Source organism: Herpailurus yagouaroundi, unplaced genomic scaffold (assembly GCF_014898765.1).
Source record: "Herpailurus yagouaroundi ecotype Mexico unplaced genomic scaffold, PumYag 166, whole genome shotgun sequence".
Taxonomy (NCBI): domain Eukaryota; kingdom Metazoa; phylum Chordata; class Mammalia; order Carnivora; family Felidae; genus Herpailurus; species Herpailurus yagouaroundi.
Genome location: NW_024412407.1, coordinates 24,162,654 through 24,179,699, shown reverse-complemented (window position 1 = coordinate 24,179,699; position 17,046 = coordinate 24,162,654). Strand labels below are relative to the sequence as shown.

General features: G+C 37.5%; 1 protein-coding gene across 7 annotated transcripts in view; it reads right to left on the bottom strand.

Moving 5' to 3' along the window:
- The window catches only part of SOX5 (SRY-box transcription factor 5), a 1,021,040-nt gene that overhangs the window by 815,444 nt on the left and 188,550 nt on the right, over positions 1 to 17,046 (bottom strand). Inside the window, exon 4 of one of the 7 annotated variants that reach the window (XM_040488993.1) lies at positions 10,892 to 10,999. The exons of the other annotated variants lie outside the window; for them this stretch is intronic. The gene's annotated coding sequence lies outside the window, so the exon portion shown is untranslated. The remainder of the gene's footprint in view (positions 1 to 10,891; positions 11,000 to 17,046) is intronic. 7 annotated transcript variants of the gene reach the window in all.

The following is a 17,046-nucleotide window of genomic DNA, read 5'->3' as shown; positions in this document are numbered from 1 at the left end:
TTCAGATGATGTTTGGTCAATTATTTCACCCTCACTTCCTCATGTGAAAATGGAAATAAAAGAACTCACTTATTGGAGTGGAGTGTCTGTTTGTGTGAGAATTAAATGACCATATCTGGGACATAAGAAAATGGCCAATAAGTAGTAGATATTATGTTTAATTACACACTTTTGCCTGCATTGTTATGTTACAAAATTCCTGCACATAGTCATGAAATTTAAATACCACCAATTTACTATCTCTTATGGTCTATGGAGCAAATGAAAATTTAAAACTATAATAAACTTACTCATTAGTCATGATTTCCTGCTTTATCATCCGTACCTCTATCCTTATCTTATTCATCATTGTATCCCCAAGTCCTAGCAAAATATTCAACCCATAGTAAACATACAACAAAATATTTAATAGGCATGGCAATGATTCTTCATATATCCCTAGCTAGGATTCTACAACTTGCTTGTCACTTTTATGCAGAGTTCTGTGGGACTATTCCAGGAACTCCTAGAAAAAGAGTTAAGAAATAGAGACGAATTTTGATATTTTTCTGTCTGAGAAGCAGTCCCCCAGATCATTAGCAGTTTGTGGAGAGCCACCGAATTAGAGTGGCCTTTAGGTAACTAGGTTGAAAGAACTGCTTAAATTCCTTTCCACTATACTTAAAGTATCATTTTTATTGTTATTAAAAATTGCTAATGTCAACTGAATGAACATGTTACCCAGTTCATGGCAGCCTAAACTGCTGAGGTAAGAAATTATAATGAATAGTTATTAGAGTGCAAACCATTACATGAATGCAATGGGGAGTCACAGAGCAACAACTAGATAATTTCTGTCTAACTATTGGGTAATTAATGCAGTAAGAAAATAACATGTACATATTGGAAATGAAGAATTATAGATTATTTGCACTTATTTTCTTTCCGTGGCAATTAAATTAACTATCTTTGATTTCTCACCTGTTACCATGGTTATTTTCGGTGATCCAGGTCATTAATGTCTTGAATATAATAGTTACATTAAAATTACAGCTCTTTCAACTTTGCAAAAAGATTCTAAAGGTACTGTGAAAGAGAAAGCTGTTGGCTTAAGGGAAAAGTGCTGCCTGTTGAATGAAATTGTTTAATCATCTTAAAGCCAAGTAGTCCCATACTTTGTTCCTTCCTGATTTCCTCCTGTAGTATCACTGAGATTTTGTTCACATAGCACAGTAATGAATGGACAGGTGTTTTTGTGACAGTAAATTTTAACTATGCTATTAACTACCTACTTATGTTGTTAATTCTTCCTCTCAATAATGAGAATGACAAGTCCTCTCTACCACACTATAGAAAATTTGGGGGTGGGGAGAAAGGGACACTTGTGTGGCTCAACTGATAAAGCATCTTACTCTTGATTTCGGCTCAGGTCAGAATCTCACAGTTGTTAGTTCGAGCCCCATGTTGGGCTCCGTGCTGGGCATGGAGCCTGCTTAAGATTCTCTCTCTCCCTCTCCCCTTACCCCTCTCCTGCTCATGCACACACACATGCGTTCTCTCTCTCTCTCTCCCTCTCTCGAAAAAAAAAAAGGAAGAAGAAGAAGAAGAAAGGAAGAGAAAATACGGGGAAAATAATATATATTAATTATATTATGAGAAACAAATATTGAAACAAAACCAACCCTCAATTCTCTAAAAAGAAAAAAAAATGTGAATAACAAACCAAGCTCCATTGGGTCCATGACAACAGAGTCCAACAGCTTCATGCCGTAAATCATCGCCATGAGACTTCTCTCTGGAATATATGTCCCACTAATCATGGCCGATGCTGACTAAATGTGAGTCATACTGTAAAAATCAAGGCAGTATTTTCCTAATTCTTTTATTTTCTAATTGATTTCTGTTTTCAGAAGTTAGTTTACTCATATACTTACGGGTTTATTTATCCATCTACTCAGTTATTAACTTGTTGGGGCCTTGATTTTATGTTCTGCGGGGCTTTGTACTCTGTCCTCTTCTTCTCTTATTATATGCCTTCTTCCTAAAGCACCCATCTAATCTCCAGCATCCCCCTAATATATCTGGGCCCAGGGCAAGCAGATAAATGGAGGCACCCCTTCTCTGTGGCCAGCCCCTCTCAAACAGCTCTCCTCTGGCCATCCTTGGACCTAGGGTTACACATTCCAGGGCAAAGTATGACCCCTGAAGGACAGACCACGCAAAGAGCTTGCACAGGCCTCATCAACAGGTATGAAGTCTTTGGACAGAGAATTACAAGGTATAAATTTCCTGGAGCATGTCTAAGATAGGGTCTAGTAGATTTTTTCATCTACCCAGGAGTGAAGGAAGAAGCCGAGAAGGGTGAGGCAGAAGGCCCTCTAACGCACAAGGTACATAGAAGGGGTTCCAGTATCCCAGATCATATTTTACAAAGAATATGATATACCTGAAAAGCAGACAACAATAAATTGACTGCCTTAACTAAATTCCATATCTTAAATCCTCTCTGTCTCCAAAAGCTGTCCTTCTTGCCAATAACTTGTATCAATGTGTTATGTCAAAGCAGGAATATGACATGGTGACTCACGAGTTCAGATACAAGATTTGTATACCCTCAATGCAACAACCTTTTTATTTGAACAAAGGAGGGAGTCCAGAAGATGAAATCTTCATTTCCTGTAAATAAATCTTTGAGGGGCCTCTTCGCTACTTACACTTCTTGCATTGAGTTATGCACAATTTAAAAAAAATTTTCCAATGTTTATTTATTTTGAAACAGAGAGAGAGAGAGAGAGAGAGAGAGAAAGCAAGGGAGAGGCAGAGAGAGGAGACAGAATCCCAAGCAGGCTCTGCGCCACCGGCACAGAGCCTGATGCAGGGCTCAAACTCACGAACTGCGAGATCATGACCTGAGTGGAAATCAGAGTTGGACGCATAACCGATTGAGACATCCAGGTGCCCCATGTTATGCACAATTTTAAACTTCATCTCAAGAGTGCACCAACAAGCCTAAAGCACTGCTTTTACATTCCTCTTTAACGTCAGAAGAATATAGAAAAAGTTTGAAGCCAGGCATTCAGATGTTCCTGGAACACAGAATGAGAAATGGTGGCAGGTTGACAGATTACTAGAAATATGTGGCAATGGGGGAGGTCCCCTGCATAAATGAGCACTTTTCTTCTGTTGATTCATTTATTCCTTTACTTAACAAATATTTCTTAAGAACCTACTATATCCTACCCACTGTTTGAGGAATTAGAGAATCAGTGACGAACAAAAGTATCAAAAGTCCATACTCTTGGTTATAACTCAAGGTTATAGTCTAAGTGATTAGATTAAAATTGGCCAAACCATCGCATTAATATAAAATTACAAACTGTGAAAAATGCTCTGGAGGAAAATTCAAGGTATTCTAGCCTAGTATATAACAGGTGGACTCAAGGGATGCCTGGGTGGCTTAGTTGATTGGGCATCCAACTTCAGCTCAGGTCATGATCTCACCGTTGGTGGGTTCAAGCCCCATGTTGGGCTCTGTGCTGACAGCTCAGAGTCTGGAGCCTGCTTCAGATTCTCTGTCTCCCTCTCTGTCTGCCCCTCCCCTGCTTGCCTTGAGTGTGCTCGCTCTCTCTCTCTCTCTCTCTCTCTCTCTCTCAAAAATAAACAAACATTTCAAACAATTTAAAAAATAACAGGTGAACTCAATCATATCTGGGACATCAGTAAAGGCTCTCCTGAGGAAATGTCATTTCAGCTGATCTGAAATGAATAAGTTGGACATGAATAGCTTACTAGCCAGAAAGAAATGAAAACTCAATGGCCCTAAGATGGAAAGGAAATACACTATGTGTGAAAAACTGAAGAATGGCCAGTTGGCATAGAGAGCAGAAAGTGAGTTCTAAAAGAGTAGCACAGATCATGCAGGGTGTTGCAGGCCATGTACACGTTCTGGTCTTTATCTCATGCACAGTGGGATAGAGAAGGGGGAAGGCCTATGATCAGATATGCATCTTTAATCTTTTTATAGTATTGAGCATCAACTGGAGCACAGGGTGAGAAGATATAGAAAAGACTCTCAATAGAGAGGTGATTGCAGAATCCTGGAAGTATGGAACCTTGGCCCAGGATGGATGGTGGTGAAGATAAAAAGTTGACAGATGAACAATAGTTTAGGGGGGTAAAATCAACCTAGGATGTCAAAGAAAAATGAGAGGGAGCATGACGCTTTGGCTAACACAAGATGTATGGGGATGTCATTAGTTAAGACATGCACCCTGAAGAAGAATCAAGTTTGGGCGGGTGGAGAGGAGTTCCATTTTGCATCTGAAGGCCTAAAACACAGGGTGGTAAATCCTCATTTCCCTGATAAAATGTTCATGATTGATATCATAAAAAGAGAGGTCCAATCAAGAACTCTTAAGCTGAGAATGAGAGATTTTTTTGTTTGCTTACCTCTATCAACTCAGTCTAAGAATAAAAACTAAGAAACTATGTGTGTGTGCATGTGTCTTTTAACTGTCAGTTTTTAAGTTTAAAACTTTTTAAAACCTCATTAATATAATGAATTTACAAGAGTTTAAGGCTGGAAAAGATCACACAAAGTGTATAGAGTTGAAAAATGTGCTTCCCCAAAGCTTGTGATTTGCCCAAAGTTACTCAGTGACTGAATGATATTGTCAGAAACCAGCCCCAATTCTGGTAACCAGAGCAGTGCTCTTTCCGTGACAGGGATGGTGTGCTTTCCTAGTCTGGTTGACAGCCCACATCACCTGGGGGCGAGGAGTAGGGAGTGTGGAATGGATTTTACACACACACATGCTGGACCCTCATCCCTAAGATTCTCTTCCCCGGCAATCTGGAGCAGAGTCCAAGCGTCTGTACTTTTAAATGCCTTCCAGGTGTTGAAGACTGGCCTGATTCAGGACCCACTATATTTAATACCCTATACTACCTCTCCTTAGACCATTATATAAGGTTTGTAAATAGAGATTTAAAAAACAATTTTTTTTCTAATTAAATACCTCCAGTTTATAAGGCAACTAAATGTGTTCATTATAAAAAATATTCATCACTGGAGTGAAATCAAAGGTTGAAAATTCAGTTTGACATAGATGTGAAATATAAGAGGCTTTACCATTGCTATCAAAATATAACATATTTCCAGTACAAAAACAATCCATTATATATCTCCTTTTTATAAAATAAAAATCACTCGGTTGTGCTCAGTTTTTTTAGAAATTAAAAATAGTTTTGTATTCATTAAGAGTAAATGTCTAATTTAGTTATTTCACTTTATGCTTTATTTTTTCTTCCTTTAAGAAAGATACAACAAGTCAAAATCCAGTCCAACCTATTCTTTGTGTGCTCTAAAAACACAAAATGACCCCCCCAAAAAATATGGAGGGGGGATGTTGTAAGACTGAAAATTTTTGTATAAGCAGCATTAATACCAGATTTTATAAACAATGTAAACAAGAGAGTAAACTTGGAAAATTGAGCAAAATTGGATACTACCAATAAAACAAAAAATAATCCTTTAAGTATTGATAATCAACCTAGACCTCAGTGAAAGGAGTCACAGGGATCAAAGTGAAATGAAGCAGTTATGAAGGACATAAACGAAGGCACAAAAGGGGGCAGGGATTGTAGGTAGGGAACTAGCACATCTGGCTTTAGTAGAGAATTGAATATAGTGAGTTATTTTTGTCTGACTGACCATTATGCCACAGAAACATGCAAATGCTTTCCTGGTTTCTTTCTTTTCAGATTCCATAGCACCTTTGTTTCTCTCTGTTCCTTCTCTCTCTCTCTCTCTCTCTCTCTCTCTCTCTCTCTCTCCCTCTCTCCCTCTCTCGGTGGCCATTAACTATACTGACAGTTTGACAGGCTGAAATAAGGAAATAAAACACTTAAACATTGTTTCCTGATGTATGCATTCATCTCTGCTGCCAAACACAGATATTGAGGAGATACTTCACTCCTCCTGTCAGCTCACTAAATTACACCCCAGCTCACAGGCAACACCGAACTCAGGTCTCTCCCTCCCAATGAGGCTCAGTTCCTTCCAGAAGAATATGCAAAGGCTGCCTTCCTTCTTGTTGCCGAACTACTTCCTTTATAATTTTGAATACCGAATTTTCTTAAGCTATGGATTAGATGTCTAAGAGCTGGTTACTTTCCTACTTTTTAAAAGCTGTCAGAATTCAGTTTTATTTCTTAGAGTGTGATGCGATGAGTAATGGCAAATGAATACTAAACCTTTGGTTAAAGGTCTACCCGTTTTACAACCAAGGAAGAGTTCTGACCTTTCAAAATTAGATACTGATTAAGCTGACACTGATTCTCTGCATAGGTCCAGTGATAGGCAGAAGAAAGGTTGATCAGGACATCCCAAAATGTACCATATCACAAATAACAGATGCTTCCTCCATTATTATTTGCATGGGGCAGCTAAAGTCAGACACCTGTACAGCAAACGTGGAAAGTCTTGCAAATAAAAATTTATTTCAGAGGAGACTGATGGGGATTAAATTTTGAGAGAATAATAGATGAGAGGGATAAAAGGAGGGATAGTGGCTTTCAATTGGTTATTACCTGCTTTTAACCACATGAATATGAAGAAGGAGACATTTCAAAGCAAAATATTTAAGAATCGAAAACAGAAAGGATAACAGAAGTAAATCGCTCACACTTCTTTGCTTTATTCTCTCAACAACATTGATTTAGCAACTACTATGTAGAGTGTACAAGTGTATGTCCTATGAACGATGCTAAAGGCATTCCCACATGTAGCCTGCCTGGCTCCTAAGGAACTTCCAGTCCTAGAAGACATGCCACAGTCATAAGGAACTAAGGGCAAGGTGGAAGGTATTTCCAAATGGAGGTACAGATAAAATGCTGTGGAAATTCACAGGAGGAAGGAATGCCCCGACCCCCACTATCTACAATTAGGAAATCACAACTCCGTTGGCTAAGAGATCAAAAAACTCCCCTATTTGGAGACTTAAATATTTCATTGTAATTACTTGTTTTATGTTATGTGCCTTCTCTGTCAGGCTGTAACATCTGTGAGTCCCCATGCCTTATCTTCTCTCTTCATGACTATACTTTCAAAACTGACACAGTGGGTGGCACGTAACATACTTACTCCCAATAAATATTTGTTGAATGGATGAGTGAATTATCTTGTGATTATGAGCACTGACTGAATCTGACCTCCTGAGAGTGGTTTTCTGAGTTTCCGATTCATATAATTCCCTAACTTCTAGAGAAGATCACCAGTAAAACAGATGGGGAACTCGCATAAAACTGCTGGACACCCCAATGATCATAGCATACTATATTTAACTAGCACAACTGCCAAAACATAGCCATGACCAAATGACCAGGTTTGTAGAATTAGGGTCTCCTTTTACTCATAAGGAGCCTCTTTTACAATCAGATAATCGTTACTGATTACAGGATTAACCGTGAAGGTGATGCACAAGAAAACTTTCTGTAGTGTTTCTTTCTCTTCTTTGCTTCATATTTTTTCCAAGGAAAAATACTTTTTAAAAATGTCCTTGCACCATCATCCAAGAATGGCAATCCAGCTATTGCTAATATAAATTATCAATACAAGTGAAAAGTTACTACAGTGAAGATTAGAACACAGTAATGAAAGCATAGGTCATTAAACAAATCCATTTGAAGAACAGTTCAACCAGATAAGATTAAATACTTTTACAATAAACTATCTAGCATCCAAATCATTTTGCTTTAACAAATGTCATCTGAAATAATATTAGCTACTATTTACTAAGCATTTATTTATAGGCACTAGGCATGGTGTTACAGGACTATTTCTTCACTGAAGTCTCAAGATTACCTTATGAAAGGGTAATTTTTATCCCCACATCACAGATAAAAACACTGAGGCATGGAAAGACTCCCCTGGAAGTTGGCGAATCCAAATCCACCACGGTCTGAAACTCCAAACCATTTATTTCCATTCCAACTATTCCACTCTCAGCCATCATTATATAATGCAGCAATTATGTTTACTTTGGCTTAAAATTCTCAAATATTTCACAAGGAAATTCTTCTTAGTAGTGGTCATAACTTTAAACTGAGCTCTTTCAAGTTACTATAACATGCAAAATATACAAGCGTAGCTACCTGACTTGAAAAATATATCAATCATAACATAACATTTGTTATCTCATTGAAGAAGACTGAAGCAAGCTGTCTGACTCAAAATACCATTTTGATTATGGAATAAGGGATTATACATGAGGCTAGGGTTGAGCAAAGCCCTGAGAGTTGAGTCTTGCTGGGGTTTGAGGGTAAGTCAGGACATAAACAGCAGGACACTTTTCACTAATTTCTCCCATGCCTCTTGCTTTTGCTTTGTCCCACAGTTTTCTGAAATGTCTTGACAAGGTGTTACCTTTTAAAACATTGAAAGGGGCACTTTGGGAAAAAAAATGTTCTTCTTATTCCCCTTTAGCCATAATTTGGGTGAAGTATGAATAATTCTGACCACAAAAACTACACTCTGTTGTAATGTATCGCCTTCTAATGGTTTCTTCTGGACTTAAGAGGTCAAAAGAAAAACCTTGGTTTTGCCATGCCCCCAGATCCTTCTCTAAATTTAATTAACATATATTTTATTAAGGGATAAGAGGAAGGCTAAGATTTTTGTCCTCAGCTTCTGAGACAACAAAATGATTTTATACATATCCCACCCTTAACCAAAGACTATCTCCTATCACCACACTTACATCTCTCTTCAATTCTATTTATCTTTTTATTTATACATACTTTAGGGAGAGAGACAGAGAGCACAAACAAGGGAGAGGGGCAAAGGGACAGAGGGAGAGGGGGAGAGAGAGCGAGAGAGACAGAGAGAGACACTCTTAAGCAGGCTCCACATTCAGCATGCAGCCCAACACAGGCCTCGATCCCACGACGGGATCATGACCGGAGCCAAAATCAAGAGTTAGATGCTCAACTGACTGAGCCACCCAGGTGCCCCTCTCCTCAATTCTATTTTAAAACTGAATATTCACTCGTAATAACACTAGATCTTTAGCTCATAATATGGAAACATAGGTAGTAGAGAGAAAATAGAAATGGCAGTGGAACTGTACAGAGACAAGAGAAAGAAGGAAGGAAGAAAAGATGGGAGGGAAGGAGACAGCGTCTTTTTGTTTAGCCCACACCCTCTGGTAAAGTTAGAGGTTTGCTGTAAGATAAAATTGCCTCTTTCACTACTCAATGATATTTTGTGTCTATGTAACTTCCTTCTCAAATAGGTTAATTACAGAGGCAATTAGTCTAGCTACACACAGGATGTCACTATTCCCTTATATATATAGAACCAGCACACATGTTTCAGGCAGAGAAAAATATCTATAAAGACCAGTTTCAAAATGGAATAGAATTCTGTGCTGTGAGATGCTATTTTGCCTAGTTTGTGTTAGATTTCATTGTTTTCACTGTCCTTGTTTACTGAATAGCCTTTATGTCTTATTATTATTGTCGAAGTCCTCTGTGTGAACTAGGTAGGTCTGCTCAAATCAGAATAAAAAATCCAAAAAGGAGAGGTATCGTGGCACAAGGTAACTGAATAGGAATAAGTTGAGGCCTTATTAGCAAGGCAAATAGATAGGAAAAAGGGAGCTGGAACTGAAAAAGCTAATTCTATATTAGTTTAAACAAATGTTCTGACCTATACAGCTCCTAGGTTTTTTGTGCAAGTACTGTATTTTACATATTCAGAGTTTGGAAATTAGGGACTACTGCAATTCTGAGAACAAAGGGTTCACAGCACGAGAAGCATCCGAAGTGAGCTTTTCTAAAAATTGACGATATGTAGCTCTGGGTAGCATGATCCAGTCTTGGTGACACATGTGGAATTCACAGGAAGAGCTGTTAAGTCACTAATAATGGCATCCATTTTAGCCTGAAACTCCTAACTACTGATTATTGCTTATATATTTATCAAAACCAAAATGATAAAGTGCTGTTCAAAAGCATAAATTGCTGTATCTAGTACTAAATGCATATTCATAGAGGGCACTGTCCTTCTTGATGGTAGCTACCCAGGAAGACAAAACTCCAAGACACTAATGACACACTAACATCTGTGGTTCATTAGCTCGCTTGTTTACTGTGGCAATAGTGAAAGCAAGGTCCTAAGGTCAGATCCTCATATTAACCAGTGCATTCCTTTCTCTTCTTGGGCCATAGATTATTTTACTCACTTCTGACTGGCCGTCTCAAATGAGACTTGCCATTGGTCACAACAGGGCCTGAGAGAGAGATACAGTGACCATTAGTACAAGAAAAAGAACTCAAATCCTACTTCCTGCTGAACGATGGCTCCCCTGCCTTCTTTTCACAAACGAAGCACTACATACTGCTCAAAGTCAACCTGGGAGTGTGTGCGTCAGCCCCAGGGATCCCTCTGCCAGGGTTTGAATCCTGGCTCCACCTCTTACTAGCTGTTGAGTCATGGCAAGTTACTCAATTTCTCTCTCTCTCTCTCAATTCTCTAAGCTGAAAAATGGGTATAATAATAGTACTTGGTTCCCAAGGGACTTAGGAGGCTTAAATTAGATGCTACATGCAAAGACAAAGAGCAATAACTGGCAAAAAAAAAAAGAAAGTCCTCAAAGATAGTAACTGTAAGTATTCTGTACTGAACACAAAGTGATGGGCTTTTTCTCATTTTACGTGCGTGTGTGTGTATTTAAATCTGGAGGTCTTGCATTTAAATTTAACCTCCTTTCAGAAAAAGAAGAATTGTACATGGTGGTTCAGATTCTACAGGATAAGAGAACTGATGTTTGTAAATCCCTCTCTCAGCACCAGAATCTTCCCACAGTCTAGTCTGGTTCAGCGGTGTCTCTGGGATTTCAATCCAGCTTACCTGAGCGTATAGCAGCAGCAATGTAGAAACGGGCTTTCTTCCTCAAAAACGAATCCAAAGCTACTGCTGATGACACAGGGATGAGCAGGGAATGCAGTGATCTCCCTTCTAGAAGATGAGCAGTGCCACTCAGAACTTCTTAAGTAACTTTTGTGTAACAGATCATTGCCTTATTGCTTCTACTTGACCTTTTTGCCCTATTTCCTCTGGGAGTTTGTGAGTGGGTGAGTAAGCCAGCTTTGCAGCTAGGCAAATAAGTTGTTTTGACTATAGTGCCTACAGATACAGAGATATCTGCATATGCATATTCTTTCCAATGCATGCACCAGGATAGCTCCAGAAAGTATGACAATTAAAAATGTATTGCAGAAGTAATAAAGGAGCAAATTAGGAGATTTCCTTCAGTGTAATAGCCAAATAAATAATGTTTGTTATTACAAGTCACACACATGTGGTTTCAGTCTCATAAGCTTTTCACGTGGGATTGCCTGATGAGATTTAGTCCTCTGGTGGAGGATACGAACCTCGAGTTTTAAAATTATTGATCTTGTATTTTTAGCCACCGTAACAGCTGATTTGAACTGACTTCATGGACAACCAGATCAATTGTGTAGATGGTACTACTTAGTCGGGCATGGGGGAAGGGAATCAACTGAAGCAGCCTATGAAATGGGCGATAAAATCACTATCAGAATAGACACTATAAACACAATAGAATTCTTCACAGCCCAGTTCTTCTTTACACAAATTAGGGCATAGAGCAATTCAAATCAGCTCCAATGCCAGGACTGTGTGATCAGGTAAGCAGTCAATACCAGGAGTCAGCATAAAATCGCTATGAATCTGACAGTCAGTTATATGGGTATTATTCCTTCCTCTGTAACTTGACATTTTAGATGAGTTTGGTATTTAACAATTACTCAGATATAAAGTGACCAATTATTCAGAGGGTTTTTTTCTAATTCTTTCAGATCCCGGAAAGAAAATCACAATGAGTTTTCATGGTAAAAAAATGAGAGCTATTAGTGTAACAGAATTACACACATAATAAAGTGGTCTCATCTACCAGTAGAATCAAACGGTTTATAAAACTCCATTCCTCAAACACTTCATGCACAGAAATGCAAAAAAATAAATATTATTATGTCCATACATACTGTATTTATAGATACAAAAATATACAATTACATAGCTGTTAATCTATTATTACCTTTATCCTTATTTAATGTTATTTAAGTGATGGAAATTTACCTGTAAAGTGGCATGTAACTAAATTTTGCTGAATTGGTTTTACTGGTACTTTTCTCCTGTTTGCTCTGCTTTTTCCCCTTTTCTCTCCTACCTGGCTCTTGACTTTGTGGGGCAAAAAAATAATAATAATTTAGATTCATCTTTTTTTGCTACATAAAGTTTCAGTTTCCCCTCTCATTCTTTCTTCTTTCTGCCATTACCCCTGGAAGACAGCCAGAAGCCACACTGGAGAGATGCCAGGATATCCTGCTCTCGTGCAGTTTGAGTGCCTCTGTGTATATATCTCTGCTAGGCTTACCTAAGTCACCACTTACACTATTGAGTAGAAAGAGCAGGTTGGAATAGTCAGCATTTATAAGTCAACTGGTTACATGATACAAAAATATATAGCCAACTTCAGAATTTATAGCAATAACATTTATGTATCGTGTTACTCCTAGAACAATCCAATTTATAAAGTGCCTATCGTGTATACATAAGGAATAATCATAAATCATTTACATTAAACAGTGTCAAGTAGCAAAACACAACTTTCCCCCTAAATTCTGCACACTAAGATTAATGAGGTTTTTGAAAGGAAGCACACTAAAAAAAAAATCAACTCTGATTCATCCTAGGTGGATAACATATCCTTATAAAGGAGCAGGTGTCTGTAGTATGATTTAGAATACCTATGGAACATCTCTGGAAAATATTAACTTTCTCTGGAGTAGAGAGCCGTCCATGAAATAAGCTGGGAATGTGGCAAGAACCCAAATCTGTCACCAACCTCAAGCTTTTTTTTTTTATATCTTTCTCAGTAAAGAATGGATTTAAAACAAACAAACAAAACTTTAGGCCCTATTTGACCAATTGTCCGACATGTTTTCATCTACAGGCACTTTTAGAAAATGTGGGAAAGATTATGTAGATTACCTGCTATGTCTCTTTGACTTCTAGTTGGAGAAAAATCCCAATCAGTGACCAAAGCTATCAAAAGTTCTAAAGTGAAACTCAAATATGTATGTGGATTTTCTCCTGTTCACTCCTTAGCTCATTCCTTATTCAGACAGGCAGCTGTCTTTGGAAATGTATGCTTTGGGGTCTCGGATTAAGCCCATTCCTTCTCCTTAAAAAGCCCTTAAAATAAATAATAGGGAATGCTTTGACTGTTCACGTCTTTAAAAGCATTCAATCTTATCTGAAACTCACACCTACACAGCTGAATTGGACATCATGTAAGAACAATATATAGTTTCAATTGCTCTTACGGTATTTTGGTCCTCTATCTTTTGTCTTTAGCTAAAGCATTACAAGAGTGACACATTCTTCCTGCTTTAACTTACAACCTTAAAAATATCCAAGGATTGATTTTAACCAAAATGGAAGAATAACAACATTTTAAATTATATATTTTAAAAAGCTTGTTCTTTACAAACCTCATTTCTCTAAACTCCACTGATGACTAATATTACCATGCAGATAAGCAATTCTCTATCTTGGTTAGGTCTAAAACTGAATCTGAGAAGCAAGCAAATGTATAGCAAGAAAATCTGTAAACCAGTTTTCAACGAATGAACTACCTGCTGTTTCCTATTCACAGATAATTGACACCGTGTAAAGATCTGCTATAATCTAGAAAGCAAAACAAAACAAAAACCATACACACACACAGCAATAATGGACCCACGAACTTTTCAAGTCAAGCAAGAACTGGTGGCAAACTGAGGTTTTCAGGAGTTTTTAAAAATAATAACATGTCAATCTGGAAATCCAGGTATATTATGGCCTTTGCAGAAATATTTTGAAACAAGGTGGACACCTTCTGAAATAGCTGTAGCATTTCAGTAGCATTAATCGATAGGGAAAAATAGAATGTCCTTCTCCACAACTGACAATACTGAACTGAACACGGAGGAGTGACAATTCACTTTAGTCTTAAGTCATCAGTCACTTGTGTCATAAGATTTGGTCACTTTAGTCATAAGATTTTGGTTAAAAAGGTTATCCATTCATGAGGAAGAGTATTAAAACCTGAGAAGGTTTTTGCTTGTTTGAAAGAGACAAAACGTGGCACAGAAAATCCATCTTCAATTACCACGCTTATTCTCTAAAACTATCTGGCATCCAAGGTGCCTGGGTGTTTCAGTAAGTTAAGCATCCAACTCTTGATTTCAGCTCAGGTCATGATCTCGGGGTTGTGGGATTGAGTCCCACGTGGGGCTCCACACTGAGCATGGAGCCTGCTTAATATTGTTTCTCTCTGCCCTACTCGTACTCTCTATCCTCTCTCTCCCTAAAATAAAAATAAATAAATAAAAATAAAAAATAAAAATATCTGGCAACCACGGAATTCTTTTCCATTTCTGAGGAGTATTTTGATTCACTTATGAAGAAAAACTCCTTTTGTGCTCAGTGATGCAACTTAATATCCCAGGCTAACTCCTTCTTGTCAAAAAATTGAGAATCCATGTAAAAGTAAGGCATAATGATGACTGTTATCTTGACAATTGCTATGTTACTGCCCACATTATTAAAAGCTTTTCTTGTAACCAATATTAATGAGAAGTACGTAATCACTATGTCGGTATTTTTAAAGTATCCCTATTTTCCAATGATTGACCTATATTTTCTACCAATTCTCCTAAGATTTTTCAATTAAAAATAATTTTAAGGAAATAACTGACTTTGCCAACACGTTCCAAAATAAAATTGAGTGTAAAAACAAACAAAAAAGGCAAATCAACAGGTAGTTTGGGCCAATTATCAAATAATCACAAATTATTTTCATAGACCTGATTCATATATTTCTGAGTAATAATATTTCAGTTTTTTTTTTTAATTTGTGTATAGTTGACACACAATGTTACATTAGTTTCAGGTATACAGTTGGGTGACTGGACAAGTTTATACATTATGCTATGCTCACTACAAGGGTAGCTGACATCTATCCCATTGCATCACTATTACAGAATCATTGACTATATTCCTTATGCTGTGCCTTTTATTCCTTGATTAATACTTCTTTTAATTAAACTGACCAAATTGAAGGGACTTAGGATGCACATAAATGCAGGTCCCAAGAGCAATAAAAGTTATCGACCCAATATTGGAAAACTTTTCTTTTCCTAATAGAAGTCTCCCAATGTGGCCTGTTTAAAGTTCTTATCTTGAATAAAAGATTTTGCCTCAGATCTCACAATGTGAGATTGAGCCCCATAGTAAGGCTACATGTTGAGCGTGGAGTCTGTTTAGGATTCTCTCCCTCCCTCTCTCTCTCTCTCTCTCCCTTTCTCCCCTTCCCTATTCACGCTCTCTCTCAAAAAAAAAAAAAAAAAAAAAAAAGAGAGAGAGAGAGATTTTTGCTCTTTTTCCTTATACAAAACAATAGTTACAGAACCACCTTCAGGGTGAACCACTCATTTCTACTTTAGCTAACAAGAAAATACAACTTCTTTATCGTTGTTAATTTGATATTATCAAACAAGTAGTTATAGATTATACTCATTTTGTGTCTTTATTCAGGAAACAATCAAAGTAAAAGCTTATTTTCCTTAGACAGCTATGGATATCAATACTGTTTTTTGTTTGTTCCTGAAGGCATAGATTCAAGTATTACTTTTTAGAGTTTCTTAACCTAGAATCCATGTATTGTTAGGAAATCTATAGGTTTCTGTAATTATACGTAAAGTTTCATGTGTATATACCCATTGTGTTTTTTTTTTTTTTCTGGCAGTAATTTATTTATTTGGTTTTTTTTTTTTGCTACCTACCATCCATATGCCCTCATTCTGTTACAAGTACCCCACTTCCCTCTGGGAGGCAATCCTAGTGCCTAGTCCATGGAAAGTGATAAAGCTGACTCTATCTCTTGCTCCAAGAGAGGTGTGCAGGATTAGTCTGTGATTTAATCAAAACCAATTAGCACAAAGAGACTTTTGATAAGGCTTCCGGGAAAGAGGCTCTCTTTTTCCAGTTTGATCTGAATAAAGCCCAAGGGGATGCTAATACTCAGCAATGCCATTGCCACCATCTTGCTCGCAAATGAAGCCAAGACTGATGCTGTATTAGTGGAAGCAAAGAAATGGAGAGAAGTTGAGTCCTACTTACATTATTTTAATACATAAGTTAGCTCTATGCCTAGACTTCCCATATTTTAGTAAACAACACACAGACACGCATGCACATTCATACCTCTTTCTCCCCAACATACACAGAGCGGACTTCTTCCTTCTTCAGCTTAACTGCTACTGGCTTTCTCTGACCTATGCTATCTAATAAGAATTCCACTCTCAGTATCTTTACATCTGTCCATCCTACCTGTCTCCTTACATGTGCTCAAAATCATATGCTATATGCAATATCTTAATTCAATGCACAGGAATTTGGCCAGTTTTCCAGCCCTTTTCTGTCAAACTATACAAAGTACAGGATTATCTTGTAATTTGGGGCAGGGGGGATAGGAGGGAGGAAAACAGACTTTAAAAACTGAAGATTCAAATAGAGGTCATATTGTAAATTTCACCAATGATGGACCAAATTGAAATTTTTATTAGACATATACGAGAAAACATATTTCAGTTAGGCAAATTATCTTTAGCATAGATTAGGAACAAAGGATTTTTATGCATTTGAATCTGCATTCCAACCAGACTTAGCTGACATAATTATGGGGGCCCTAAAAGTAACAGTTAGGGTTTAGAAGCACGCCACTTCTTTTGAACTGGCTCTATAAATGCCAAGAGTGAGTATTTCAGATTAAATGAATAGATTAATAAACATCTTTGGAATATCCATCATTAAGGTTGATTTATGTTCTATTGCCAGCAATAATTCAAGGAAATGCCATGCTATTCAAAAAATATTTCATGCCGTTCTCCCCATTTTGCCAATGATATGACAACATGTAAGTATGACAGTATCTA